The sequence below is a fragment of the Anneissia japonica genome, unplaced genomic scaffold, assembly GCF_011630105.1.
Source record: "Anneissia japonica isolate Jap-2015-1 unplaced genomic scaffold, ASM1163010v1 scaffold2994_len2133135_cov197, whole genome shotgun sequence".
In the NCBI taxonomy this organism is placed as follows: Eukaryota; Metazoa; Echinodermata; class Crinoidea; order Comatulida; family Comatulidae; genus Anneissia; species Anneissia japonica.
In genome coordinates this window covers 1,084,120-1,100,137 of record NW_022728550.1, presented here as the reverse complement: position 1 = coordinate 1,100,137, position 16,018 = coordinate 1,084,120, and the positions used below count along the sequence as shown (strand labels likewise).

Sequence of the window (16,018 nt, the reverse complement as noted above, 5' to 3'; positions counted from 1 at the left end):
TCGGCAGACTGTGTGTAATGAAACTGAACAAAATTGACAGTTTTCAGCAAAGCTATGCTTAATAAACATAAAGAAAATATATTTTTATATAATAATAATATGAAAATATTCACTGGTAAATTACAAATTAATATATCAGTATAAGAGATCAATTGATTCAAAACAAAATCTTTCATAGTATTATAATTTATTTGATCATATTTTTTGTATGTATTTCACTGACCATATCACCTACTCATTTTAATTCTCAGCTATTATGGTATTTAAAAGTCATTTAAACCTTTTATCATACCGAGCAATCACATTTATATTATGTATTAATATATTATCATTTCAAACTTGCTTTTGAACTCAATTGAACTATGACCCATTTTAAAAATTTTGATCATAAATCAGAGATCACTCTTGTGTAGGTATTATGATCCTGTGGTCAAACTTTTTCTTGAATCTGTCAAATCCAATTAAATGTGTGTCCTCGAGTCTGTTTTTTCTGCACCTGAAGTCAACTCATAGAAATGAAAGGTACACTCTCTGAGTGACAGAATCACTGGTGTTAGACATTGGGTAAATAAAATAATTTCCTGACTCTATATCCATCCTCAAATATTGACAGCAAATAGGTTATATTCTGGCAATCATTTTCTAGTTTCTAAATCTCGTGAAATTTAATTAGCTATGTGGAGAAACCCTTCGATTAGGGAAATTATAAAGAAACCCCCCCACCCCCAAATTAGAGAGGCGTGAACAAACACCACAATTTTAGGGAGATATAACAAAACTAGCTGCAATTGGAAATATCGCTGTCGTTGGAGTATCAAGCCAAGCTTGACTCAGTCCGGTCAATATATTCACAACAGGCGTGAGACTCTCACCAGACTTGAGTAACGCCTGGCTTGGAAGTTAGTCTAAACTCCCTGGTCTGAACATAGCCTTTGAACCCTTTTTAGAAAATGTATTGGGAGCAAGATTTGAACTTCACCCACAGGATGTGATGAAATATCCTCTAACTAGCTTAGGCGGTTAATGGTATGTTTGTCTGTACTCCCTTGGACATTCCCGGTATAGATAGCCGATACATGCATAATGCATTGGTAAATATTAATATGAAATTAAGTTTTTTCCCACTAAAAGCGGGATTAAATGGCATGAAAAATTATAACTTTAAGCTAATAATTAAATACAATAGACTCTGAGCTTACTTCACTGTTATTCTATGTTGAATATTCCTCCTTTGCAAGAAATTACGTATGTATGTAATATTATATGTAATTTTATGCATGTTTGGAATCTACCATATACAAGTACACAGAGCATTCCACATTAGGTTTTTCATGTCTATTATCAATGTCTAGATGTATTCTGCTAATTCCAAAATATAATTCAGGCTATTAATATTCCTCAGCAATTAGTGAGTCTCTAAACATTTTTTTTCACCTGTTTGCATCTTTTAACAATGGTCAGTTTCTATTCTAGGTCAACCATTTTGCACGTTGCTGTTGTGGTTGTGTCGCATGACTGAAACACACATGCGATTGGACAAATCGTTTGCTTTTTTCCATAATTGCGTACATATTATTGACTAGCAAGTAGCTTGGCAGTATCCAAGGCAGTAGAATTGCATAAAGAAGGTGAAGGAGGGTGCAGCAGACATCTGTTCAGCTTCATACTCCGTATCATGCAAATATACAATTTATTCTTTTCCTGAAATCATTCATGAGAACTGGCTATAGTTGTGTATATGTTTTTGTGAATTTTGTCAGTCAAATACAATAGTTGGGCATATGTGTGATCTTGCAAAAGTAACATTTATTGCATATTAAAAAAGATAATTGTTTTTTAATAATATTAATTATTAGTAGTCTAGTCAATAATCTTTGGATGCTCATCTATTTGGTGATGTCTTGAGTAATAAATTATTAATAGCCATACTTAAAATATAGATTTATTTAAAATATATACTGTAGGTACACATCTCATACCATAAAACTAAATCAATTCCACAAAGAGACCTCATAACAAGATACAGTAAACTAAAACTATAATAATATAGTCAACAAAAGATATTTATAGTTATTGTAGCTTTCATATTTATTAATTTCAGTGATAAAAACATCATGTCAAAATGAATTAATCATGATTTACTTTTAAATAATATAAAAAAATATCATTTGGATACTTGGATATTTGTGTACTGTACCCTATTCGGTTTTTAAGCCCATGTACATGTAATCACTACACCTCTTGACTTCCTCAAACCCCTAGACATGGTACAGACCGGAAGTTAATGAAGCCTAACCACAGGCTAGAAAAATTATGATTGACAGCATTGGATACAATTCTTTTGTTGGTTTGTGTCCGATGGAAGGGCGAAGGTCGCGTTAGTCTGTCTGCAAAGAAATTATTAAGAACTTATTAAGTGAGATTCTGAAGCAAGTTGAGTTTCAACATAATGTTGTATTTCACAGCAAAATATGAGCTATTACATAATTTCTACTATCTTGATGTACTGTTTATCCACTTTCATGAATATAATAAAAACATTTACAATACAATTAGCATGCATGCACCGTAACAATGTTTTGTGTGTAACAATGAGTCATTGTTTAGAATGCATCTTCTACATGGTCCATTTTCACATGATTACAAAATTTGAATTAACCTGCAGAGGTTATATATGTCTTCAAAACAGGTGAGCAACAAGTTAGACCATTGGTCATTAGTAATGGAGAAGAATATTATGTAATAAGATCATAGTTCATTATCATAATTGTATATTCTGATCCGTTTTTAGATGGTGATGCAATAAATCCCTTCCTACCAACTGCTACATGAGAGGTCCCAAGGTGGAAGAAACTTCATGGATGCCACTTTAGGAAGATCTACTTTCAACCCAAGGCCATGACTTCAGTGGGACAATTAATAAGGTATTTATTTGGTTTTTGACATTGAATTAAAGGTCACAAGTTTAATTTTAATAAGCCTAATTTTTTTTTTTAAGTAAAAGGAGATTTAATAAATTGTAATTAATTGTAGCATTTAAAACACCTTTGTTAAAAGTTGATCTGTCATATCTTTGAGGTCAATTTATAACATGATTTGGTAGTGAGTTTCATAATTTGATTGAAGATTTTAACTTCCCTTTTTTCTAAATAGACCAGCGCACTTACTTTTTTTAAATCAAAGAAAATTTACAAATCAGATAAAATTCTTTCCATGTGTCAGCTGATATGGAATTAGGATGTACAAAAACTGGTGAATTATGAAAGAACTACTAGTAAGGAAATGCCATGGCTCAGATGCTCAGAGCATATTTGACCATGTATGTCCAGTTGATTGATTGACACATTTCTGTCTACTAAAGCTTCATAGCAAAGTATTTGGAAGAGAGATCGACATCTTGCTGGTGGTTAACCATTTTGCAGGCCTCCATCCTTTGAGGAAACGTTGGTGAAATCAGGGAGTCGCCAGTAGCCAATCAACAAGGCAAACTCTGGCAATAGTCAGTCATTTGAAATGACAATCATATGAAATGATAAGATTTGATTGATATAAAATCTGAGGTTATTAGTGATGTGTTGTGTTTGGCTGTTTTTACTGCCAACCAATGTGTTTTAAACCGCTAATTGTTTTTGCTATAGCTGTTTTTGGCTGTTTTTACTGCCAACCAAATATTTTTTAAACCACTAATTGTTTTTGCAATAGAAAGAAAACCGGATTTTAGTCTGCTTTTAATTTAGTTTGCTTAAACACCCAAATTACTTTTTGCTGTTGCACAGGTTTTAGCTGAAACACAAAATAGTATTATTCACTGATCTTATAACTAAATATTAATATTAAATGTGAGTAATACCTTAAATATTTTACTGCTGAATATTCATTATTAATGTTCATATCCTAATTTCAGTATCTACATGATTTGCATCTATTTAGAAATTGTGTGTACATGCTACATCATATAGCCAATGATGTTAATGATGAGCTCAGAATGTTTATATTTGAAGAAAGTATCGGGATGAATGCGGCCTCAATAAATTAGAGTAAACTGATGAAAGTGTCACTCTGATCTGATAAAAGAATCAGTTGTTAATGAAGCAGAATGACAAAACTTTTGTTTGGCAATTTATCAGCCCATAGAGGGAGACATTCAGATTTGAGAATTTATCCTTTTTAATAAAATTAGTAATTTCTATTTTGTAATATCCGTTTTTCATCCTGATGTCATATTAAAACAGCCTGAGTTGCTACTTAGCATCTGTGCAATCAAGATTATTAATGTATCTGAACTTTACCTTCAACTGAGACTGTAAGTGAATGTGCATATCATTTATGGTCATAAAAAAGAAATTATTCCCTGGAATTATTTTTCTGTCTTTGTCATTTGTTAAAATGTAGATGTGGCCGAACATTAATTCATCTTGCTGTGCTAGCATATCTCATGTTACTTACACTTGATCTACGAACAATCTCTCTAATGGAAGGTTGATAAGCATAGGTTGATGGAGACAGGCTTATTGGCTCCATAGTCCCGAAGGTATATACTATAAACCCCCAGGTCATGGATGATATTTCTCTTTTCATGGGTCAAGGGATAGCTTCCAGGGCATGGTCTGAGCATACCCATAGAGGCATTCATTAATGTCATGAGCCTGTTTGTTCAGTTTTTACAAGTTCAGATCTCAGGTGACATAGTTTTTTTCCCCGTCCTTTGGGTGTATTTCTCTATCATCTGTTCCATCATTCATGTTTATTGTTTCAGTTTGCAATGCACCTGAATTTATCATGTGGAATGGTTCTTACATTTGGTTCTCCTATCCATCAGTATGTTAGGAATGTGAAAAAAAAAAAGAATTATGATGCATCTGAATTATTTTTACTTTAATATTGTACAATAGTTGAGTGTCAGCATTATGAGAATGAGATATAACATTCAAATACACTGCACTACGACTTCTACTACAATACTAGCAATTTGTAGGCTTATGGTATGTTGGCTGAAGTAGAAGAAAATTTAGAATCTGAGAACATACTTTACTTATTATATTATTATCATGAGATGACAAACAGCAACTGCCAACAACATAATAAAACTATCAGTGGATCCGGAGTAGGCCTACAGCAGTTTGACAAACGAGCACTGCCAAAAACAAAGTACATTGGTGGATCCAAAGTAGCACAGTGATGTCAATCGGTCACTGACAACATTATGTGTGATTAAGTACTGACTAAGCATGTTGTCTGTAATGCCAAAGTTGATAGTAGGTTAATAACACATTGCTCTTGCTTATTTGAACGTAAAAAAAATGAAGTTCGCTAATTGCGATGAAAGATGGACAAGTTATAACAAGATTTTGGAATGTTGTAACATGTATAACTATTAGTTCTAACAGCTTTACTTGATGAAGAATTGAGTCTGCTCAATTTTTAAATCATTATACTTGGAGTTTCTGATTATTAACAATGTAGCAACTAGGTGAATTAGGTTCTTTATGAAAAAATTGTATTCACTTATGTTTGACATCAAGTATGGATGCTTTCTCACCTTACCTTTGGTTAATTAAACAATGCAACTGACCTTAATCAAATTTACCATTAACATTTCAACAAAACAAAAGATATGTTTATTTATGATTGTTTTGTGTTTGTGTTTCTAGAGTGGCCTAATATTTTCAAGTTTGTGTAGGTCCTGTATTTACATTTTTCTGTTTATTTATACAGTAATGGTCATTTAGTATGGCTTTTCAATAAGTAAAAATGACATTCTTCTTACCTTTGTATCTTTTCTTTGATAATTAGCTGTGGACTGCTTTATATCGACCTTTGAACTCAAAGGAGGATTCCAGGCTACTGTGTCCTTCACCTTATCAAGTCAAGTACAGTACTCATTTTTGATGTTTTTTCTTTTTTGTGCCATTAACTTTTCAATTGTTGTAAAGAGCTTTTGATGTATTTTTAAAAATCTAAATGGTGATGGTTGATTTTCTTCTTTTAATTTGTTTCTTCTTTGTTGTATTTGTTACTGTGATTGAGTAGAAAATAACAATAAAAGCAAACATGGAAATTTAAGAGAAGTTAAGAAACTCTTTGAATTTCCCATAATTCTTTCATCCATTAGGCCTATCCTAGCAAACACAAACGTTGTGCTTAGGTATGTCGCAGCATAATGTTCACACAACTTTGTTCAAAAGTTGTGATGTTGTAAAATTAGGTTAAGTACGTACTTCTACAAAAAACGTTTTTATCACCAAACTATAATGTTATAACATTCTTATAATGTAAATATTTCCACCAATTTACTGATAGATTTTATGAGAAAAAATTAGCTAAACATAAACATCTTGAGTATAATTCATTTCAACCTTGTTTAACATAAATTGGCCAATCAAAATGTAACATCAACATAATTTTTATTAATTTATTTTGTAATTATCAATGTAGTAGAGATAAGTTAATATGTTTTTAAAAAATCTATTGTATAGAAGCATGAAAAAACATTTGAGTTAATTTGCGTTACAGACAGACGTCTGAATTTTGAACTAATTACCAGCAATATTTACTAATTTTTTGTATATTAATTAAGATATTTTCCACCCTTACAATTACCAGTAATCACAGAATCTGAAAGATTTAAGGTTTTTTATATAAAAGATATATTCTTCTATTAAAATGTCTATCCATAACATTCATATTATATACCCCTGTATAAAAAGTGGTATGATCCCAGAATGCAGAGTTAAAATTTAACGATGCCATTTTGTTTTGTTCCAGTAACTACAGATACCAGCCATTCATATTATAACAATTTTATAAAGTTTTAGTCAAAAATGATTTTTTACATTAATGAAACGCCTTAAATTGGATTATACCAGGGAACAGTTAACTGATTATACTTATATATACACATATATAATGCACTAATACTAATTCACTCAAAATGTAAGGGGACCCTTGCTAAATGATACACAGAACTTCTAAGATATTTCCTCTCCTAATGACACGGTTATCTTTGCATGAACAAACTTGATGAATTGTCCAGACTATGTGTTGATTACTGACCGTCAATGGCAGTCTGAATATTGAGAAGTGATGTGTTGTCACACATATCGTAATGTTGAAAGCGTCTTTTCTGATGCCAACAGTGTGCAATGGGTTTCATATGACGCAGATTTTCAACTTATAGTAGGCTCATTTTTTACCTTGGTGCATCATTCGTTCCCTTTGTTTAACAAATTCTTATCTGCCCCCGTGGGGTGACTGAAACTGCTGGACTTGAATGGTCAAGTGTCCTTTGAATAGGCTGATCTTACCATCGGCGTCTGTGACGTTTCATGCCTCTTGTATGCTCTATGTTGGGCCTTGGCTTTTAATTTTTCCCATACCTTTACACTTTCTTCATTTGTTGATCATTTTTCTTTATTTGATTTCTGTAATTCACATAGCACCAATGCACTCTATAAGCATAAATTATAACAATTTATTGGATATGAAAAAGTCAAATTTTGAAAGGTGCAAGAAACTTTTCTTATTTTGTGGAAAGATTTGAATAGACACATTCCATGATGTTTGTTTACAGCCGGTCATGTGACATATCTATGTGGGTATTACTATGGAGAATTTCCAGTGCAATCAGTGTTAAAGTATAGGAAAGAATAATGTTATGGTTTCGAAAACATTCGCCCACCATTAACGTGAGAAATAACTGGCAAAAAAAGGTGGTACGATTTTTCAAAATAATGTTTATTTACTTATCCTAGCATTCAATATGCTTTGTATGCTTTTTAATGTATGTGATACTTAGTAAACCTATGCTAGCCTAGAAATCGTAGAGTGTCGAAATTGCAGTTCGCGGATCAAAGACGCTCAAGCATACCTAAACAGGCAGTAGACATGCAGGAGCCTAGGCCCAGCATTTCTCGAAAATCTCAGTGTTTTGGCTCTAGTACAGTATCTCGTGGAGCATTAGCAAACCATTATGGCAAAGCTTTCAATTTGCAACCAATTTGGTATAGTTACTGGCATTCCAACCAACATTATTCAACATCAAATATGTGCTTTACAGCACTAACACACCGAAGAATGCACACGTTTTCCTATACCAAGCGTCGCACATGCTGTATGTTTACAATTGATACCCACTGTACGTCACGTGACCAACCTAGCGGAATTTGTCTATTGTTCGCTGCATAATATACCGTAGATGTAATTCTGTATTAGTCCTGTTACTGATGATGCTATTTCTTATTAAACTGAAACCGTATGTTGTAACGAATGAGGTCGAAGGTATTGAACTGATCAGATGGATTGTAAGATGTAGCGTTATAGGAAGGTGATGATGAATTAAGTTGATTAAATCCACATAAGGAACGTCAGATACTTTTTAGATCTTGAAAGTTCCTGTTTTAAAATTACCTTCACAAACTCATTATTACTTCTATACCAAAAGAACATCATTGTTATTGTCTATCTAAAGGCTACATTTTCATTTGCTTTATATTAAATTCTGATTAAAACATCCTTTTTATTATCATTTAGCATCATATCAATACTGGTTGAGACTTCCAAGTAATAAATCCTCCATTAACATTTGATGAAAAATTTCAAGGTTACATCTTCAAGAAAGATTAACTTCATATCTAGTGCACATGTTCAATCTCATTTACAAGTAACCATGACGATGGCTGTCTCACATCTATCTTGCAACTCATATTTATTATAAAGGTAATATTCAGAGATATCTTTGAAGGTAAGACCCGAGGCTGAGTATGATGAGGTTTTGTTTTGCAATATAAAATTTGTAAGCTGCTAACTGTAAGCTGACAAAAATGAAATTTAAATATTCCATTTAATTATTTTACAGATTATAAAGGTTACATCAGAGATGCCTTTATACAAAATATAATATATATCTTGTACGTTTTTTGCAGTTGATTATAGTATCAGATAAATTGGAAAAATTTAAGTATCTGCTTAAAGGTATCATTGCTCTTTAAGTTGATTGTGAGTGTCTGGATATGAGATATGATATCTGATGGGAAAATATTATTATTATTATTATTATATAACATACCAAAGTTAACATCATGTATCCTTTGTTTTATTTATCCATATATATTGATAACTTTATGTTTAAACCATGAAGATTTTTTATGTATTACCCTGTATCTTTGCTTTACAGTTGGCTACGTGGTAATATTGGATGGTGTGTGGTCTGTGATTGCAGATAGCCTATATTAATAATCACAAAAAATATTTATTCATTTATTTGTAGTACTTGTATTATGAAAAGGCGCAGGGCAGACGCTTCAAAATCACAGCAAAGTATTATATTCAATAAGTCGCGGTCAAAGAAAGTACTTTGAATCAGTTGATACTCTAATTTGTGTCATTCTTGTTTTCCTTTAGAAAGAAACAATAATCGCTTGGACATCAATGCTAAAAAAAACAATACTGATACTAATTGATCTTTCAATAACATCATTTAGCTTGCACAACCTTGAAGGAAATAAATTAACACTCCTTGAAGGAAGATTTGAACTTTATTATATCCTTTATAAGGCCATGGAAGTAATTAATTATGCTCCAGTAAGTTAACTCAATTAAATTATGATGGTTTGTTGTGTTTGCGTTGCAGCAATTCTTCAAGTCCTACTCAGTTTCGCACATTAACCTATTTGTAGATATTGTGTTTCCCTTTTATTAGTATTGAATTTCATCATTTAAATTTAGATATACAGTAGGCCAATATCATAGGTTTTTGTTGCTTTTATGTTTGCTTGAAGGCAATTCATTTGGCTTGTTAATGACATTGATATTAATCTTTTTTTAAGTATACTATTAGTGGAGTTGCCTTATCCATGTGTTTGAACTGTTTATTATTATGTTTTAAATGATCAAGAATATTATTAAGGGCAATTTCTTTTGCTGGCTATATATTTAGGAAATTTTACTTTTAAGATATAATTCTTTCTTTTGGACTGTCAATTTTTGTTTATCTTTAATCGTAACAGCCAGTGATATGGTAAGCAGCAAACTTAATCACTTTGGCAATCCCTTCACAACATACATAAAAGTTGTTACACATAAACTAATTCTCATTTTGAGGCTTATACCCGATTCACACGTACAAAAATCTTACCAAATGTAACAAAATGTAACCAAAAGTAACATTTTACGGCACTTGTGAAAGTACCTCCGTGTAATATCCTTGTAAAATCTCGGAGCGTCTCGGTAATCTTTACCAGCCTCGCCGAGGCTGGTAAAGCTTCCGAGATGTAACATGGATGGATCTGCGCATGCGCAGGGATTTCAACACAACAACAATCTACTGTTTCACGGGGTTCTTTGAATTTTCTTCCTGTTGCATACGATTCTGATGCACTAGAAATAGATAGGCTTAGTTTTTCTCAATGATGAATGAATTACCCTTGTTATTGATGTTAATTAGTAGTGGTAGAAGAAGAAGATATACATAAAATGAACGTCGGGATTGTGTTAGTACTATTACTAGTATTACAAGAGTCGACAGAAACGTTGGAAGTTTAGTAGTGTAGTACAGCAGTTGTTAAGGGTATTGATTGCTTCGAATGTTTACTGTGATGGTGAGTTCAACAGTCCATCTGTGACAGGGGTTCTCAACCTGTCTCTTATACACATCTAGATGTGTATAAGAGACAGACCTTGGCATTACCTTACAGACGCGTGTGAATGCTTTTTATCTCGGTAGGAATAACTCGGGAGATCGCTCGGTTACAATTTGTTACTTTTTGTTAAATTTAACTTCACGTGTGAATCGGGTATTAGAGAGTAGAGTTGTTTATTGGTCAATAGGAATCTTGTACCTTGATAGGAATTGAACCAAGGACCCTTGGATTAGAATTCAAGCATATTAACCACCCAACTTTTCAACGATATATGACCTTTACTTGATTGGTGAGCATATTATGAAAATCCTACAAGAATTATAATCCTTTAGAAATACTTAGAAGTTATTCTTTGTCAAAACATAGAGAAATTTTTCTCTATGGTCAAAACTAATTAATAAGTAAATTAATTAATAGATAATCGCAGTGCGACACTATTTTATTAGTCTAATGAGGCAGAAACATTTTTGTATCTCAACATTTCCTGGCTTTATATATATATTTTTTCTGGTTAAGGGAAAGCTTTTCCCGGAAAGTAGTGAATTATCGCAAAATTTCACACAACATGATTCAAACTAACTGACTAAAGGCAGTGACATGAATCATGATTTTGTTCCATCATTATCAACAGCAAGTTCAGACTCTACTTTCCCACGGGATAAAGTGAAGGTCTTAAGATATAATATGATTATTGATTTGAACATGTTATAATCAAATGAATAACGAACAGGCGCTTTCACTATCTGATTCATATGTTTAGTAACAGTTTTTACCATTATTATAATTACCATTGAGCCCATTGATAATAATAATTTTTGCATAAGCCTATTTGTTTTCTTTCTTCATTCTCTGTGAATATTCTGTTTCCATGATTCTGGAATTTTTAATAATTTCACTCTTGTATTTCAAATCTTTTGTAATTTGTTTTTATTGAATTCTTCTTGTCAGGAAATATGTAGTGAACATTCTTCCATTTCTTTATACTAACTTTTTTGTCTATCTTTTGTAATGTAAGATAATCAGTTCTTATCATGACAATGATGTTCATCATGATTAGCATTATCATAATTGTCATCATCGTCATTTTTACAATCAAAATAATCATCCTCATGGTCACCCTATTAATTGTGATTAATATAGTCATTATTGACTAATCATAATTTATAATCATAGTTATTATTAATAATAATATATGTATAGATGATAATTATTATCTAAATCTTTTCCTTCACAACTATTTTCAGTTCCTTCCTGGCTTAATCACTTATTATATTCAACCTACTTTTCTCTTGGCGAGACTAATGTGCCTAGTGTTACAATATAATACAACCTGTCAAACTCCTTTTTAATTAATGTGTTATATATTCATTGTGACACATCAGCAGTTGATCTCTTACTGTATTTGTAGACCAGAGATCAAAGATCAATCAGTAATTAAGTTCATCTGTAGCTCCATGAGCTGAACAATATTTTGAAACAGCGGACTTTGATGATTTGCGTCACATAAAGTAAGGCCTCGAGGGCTTGTGTATTAATGGAATAATGACATAAATTAAGTGAGTGAATATGTAAATTATCATTTAGAGGAAAGCATACTCAGATAGCAAAAAGCCAGTAAGAATTGTTTTAAGGAAGCATACACACAAGTGTAGTAGAGATGTAGATTGTTGGTTAAGATGCTTGCCTTACAATTCCGGGGGTTTTGGGTTCAAATCCTCCGATGATACAGGATTTTTTTCTCAAAACTAAAATAATATCTCCACTCCCTAAGCCTTGTAATGAGATTTTGATGATAAAGCTTCACATTATGTTATTTATGTACAGTATTATGGCCCCTGAATATCAGCTGACCTTGGATACGATGAAGGGGTTACCCTCTATACTGTATGGTTTAAAATAAGAACATTGAGTGGTAGGGCAGTGAATTCCCCATGCAATTTGCACAGTATAGAACAACAAATCATCAAAATGAATGGTTGATAGATTATTTTTACCAGAAATCAAATCGGTTAGAACATGGTTAGAAAATGATGAAGAACATGGTAAGAAGATGACGAAGAACATGGAATTGTGGGAAATGGAGTAATGATACAGGAGCTGTGATTAACAGAAGATTCTGTTATTTTTAGGATCTGATGTCTGTCTTTAATTGTCTCTTAATGTGCAACATATGACATGCTTTGTTTGCTACTCTTCATTCTAATGATAATGCATACATCATGCAGTCGAATCACATGTTCAAGAGTGTCACAAAATGAAAGTCAGTATTACTATCATATTGTCTCCATGATATTGTAATGGAATCTTTTATATCAGTTTCTGACAAATAGAGGTACTGTAGTTCATTGCTATTATGCTTTCTCCAAAAAATAATGTTATATTAATTTCAAAGCAGATGATGAGTCGAAATGGTTTTAAATGTGACTTTTTATTATATATTAATTTAATTTAATATTCACTAATGTTAAAATGCTAAAATTAACATAAATATGGGGAATCTTTTTTATATGGCGAGTTGGGTGGCTGAGCGTTAAGACAAGGGTGCCGCCACTAACTATTCCCATCTCATGAAAACAATGTATTGTACTTGTATAGGGGCTATACTATGTATATGACAATAAGTGGAATCATGAATCTTAACATCGGCGCTGGTTTGAGCCTCTCCTTGCCCAGAGTTCGGTTGGTAGGACCAAGTCTTCTCGGATAAGGACTTGAAAACGGAGATCCAGTGTGTACATCTGGCTCGTGTGCACTTAAAGAACTTGTTTCATCTTTTGGAAGAGTAGGGGTTAGCCTAATGCTATGGTGATATGGTGAGTCGAGTGGCTGAGCGGTAAGGCAAGTGTGCCACTAACTATTCCCAGTTCAGAAAAACAATTAAATTTTTTGTACTGTACTGTACTTGTATAGGGCCTAATGCTATGATTCATTTTAGCCCGTCTTTGTGGAAAGATGTGAACTAAGCGCCTCTCTACTGCTGCTACAGTAGTCATGGACAATGTCCGTACGCAGTTCAGCACAATGACTACCTTTACCTTTATATAAATATAGTTACATCATAAAAGAACTGTTTAATTTTAAAATATAGCAAAAAAGATATTGCTATTTGAAATTTATTACACATAATAAACCTTCCCCTCAACTGAATAATGCACTTCGACCTATTAGGATCCTCATACCGTAAGCTATGAATTCCAGTTTCTGATGTGAGTAACAATTAGCCTCTGCTTGTGGCCTACAATCTCTGCTGATGTAATCTAGGTGTTATCGCAGCATAATGCATGCTAGAATTTATTGTATTTAATATCCTTGTGACATCTTTATGGCTAAAATATAAATCGATCAATTGAGAATTCAGGTCATCAAACTGCTTTCTCTACTTTCGAAAAGTAAGTCAGAGTTTGATTCAAAACTAGATTTATATAAACCACAAACCTTGTAAGAACTATGCTATATATATATATATATGCTATATATAAGTTACGACAGCCGGCAAATTTTACACATGTTACTTACAACGAGTGTCCACATGATGAATTAGCTGGGGAATAATGTTCTATTTACTTCTAAAGTAGTTCAAAGCTTAGAAGCAACTATGCAAATTTTCCGGAAGTGATATACTCGTCACGTTTGCTGTCTTTTTTTACGGTTATTTTGCATTGCATTGTATACAATTATGAAAATATTGTACAAGTCTTTATTATGTCACAGTACAAGTTTGCAAGTTTGTTAAATGCATTTCTGTAGTATATGAAAAATTTCCGTAGAACCACCTAATAATATGCCTGTGCATAGATATAAGCATGGAGTTATAATTATTTTGAAAATGGGCCTGATCATCCTTGGCAAGATCGTATTCGGGCCTGATTGTCTGTAATTCGTTATGGAATTTCAAATGAACAGGACAAGGTGAAGATTTTTGGGCCACTTTTCCTTAGTTTTCACAACAATTTATTAGTAATCCGACAAGTATGAGTTGTCTAGGGACAATGCAACCAAAGATCATAGTTTTGAACTTTAAACCTATTTATTTATGGGTCTAGGCCAATGATGAATAAAATCCGTAGTATTTTTGTCTATTTCCGTACATTTGTAGTTAGGCAAAATTTCCGTAGAAAATAGGCCTAACTATGGAAGTTCTGTAGTACTTGAGAAGTCTGGCATTACACCATAATCCTATCATTTTCTTCATCGTTGGTGTTGTCAACATACACGTTGCCTCCACTGTCATCTTAATTATTATTTTTTTGATGAAATTGAATCTTATTTTATCAGGGTCATTTGTAGGATTCATTATCTACTGTTATATTCAGTCATTGTCCCGGCAACCAAGTGTAAAGTTACTTGTTACAAGGTAGTTATCTCTTCTGACCAACACTACAGTACATGAATTTACAGCATTGAGCCAGTCATAAAACAAAAAATACTTGGCATTTGTAAGGTGCCTTTCCAAAAAATCGAAGGGTTGTATGTTGAGGGAAAAAAAATGGGAACAGTAGAAACATGGCTTAGTGGCAACTTTGAGGTCACCCCTGGTCAAACCACAGGTCGGCATACCTACATGACTGCCTCAATAAAATTCTGTGGAACTGAGCAATATTTTAGAAGCCACATCTCACAAAGAGACTTAGTGGGTTAAACGAGCTAGATATAGAGAAGAGCAAACATATTTATGTGTCTAATTTATTGCTGTAATGAACACAAGATGGTATAGATGTTTGTGCCACAGCCAAACAAAATGAGATGATAGTGTTTGTCGGTTCTTTTTTGCCTCCTCTGACTACTTCGACTTATTTATGTTCAAGAGGTCATCTCTCAGTTTAGGATGAAAATGAGAAAAAATAATGATATTACGATGAGGATGCTGATGGGAGACAGAATGGGATATTTTGTACAGATACAGAATATGTGAGATGGGACTGTAGATATGTACTTTGTGCATAAACGTGGATGTAAAGCTCAAGACTACCAAAATACACTAAAAAAATAAATAAAGTAATATGATTTAAACTGGCCCATGAGAAAAGCAGTTTCTAAACTGTCAATGTCATGAGATATGAAAGAGATACAATATGGGAATTGAGGGTATAAGGAGAAAGAGAGTTTTAAAGATGGTTTGTCAGGGGTATATAAAAGTGTTTGATGCTGGTCTTTGACCTACAGTAGGTATCTCAACACGATGATGTGGATGTCCATTTTCCATGGATCATGTGTTAATCACTACCTCAGAATCTTACTTGGTACACTAGAATCTCCTCTGATTGTTGGAAGAAAAGATGATGATATTCTGTATTTTTCAGGATCTTATGTTGAGAAGGTGTAATTTTTCGTCTGACGTCGGTCAGATAATATTGGCAGATAAGGTTATCAGTATGAGCATA

At 32.8% G+C, this 16,018-nt stretch overlaps 1 long non-coding RNA gene across 6 annotated transcripts in view; it reads left to right on the top strand.

The window, feature by feature from the left end:
• LOC117114341 overlaps window positions 1-16,018 on the top strand; it is a 53,153-nt gene that overhangs the window by 23,446 nt on the left and 13,689 nt on the right. For 5 of the 6 annotated variants that reach the window (XR_004446345.1, XR_004446346.1, XR_004446344.1 and 2 more), the window contains exon 2: window positions 2,792-2,924. This is a non-coding gene — a long non-coding RNA (uncharacterized LOC117114341). Of the gene's footprint in view, window positions 1-2,791; window positions 2,925-5,793; window positions 5,871-16,018 lie in introns of all 6 variants that reach the window. The other variant, XR_004446342.1, reaches the window with a different exon arrangement.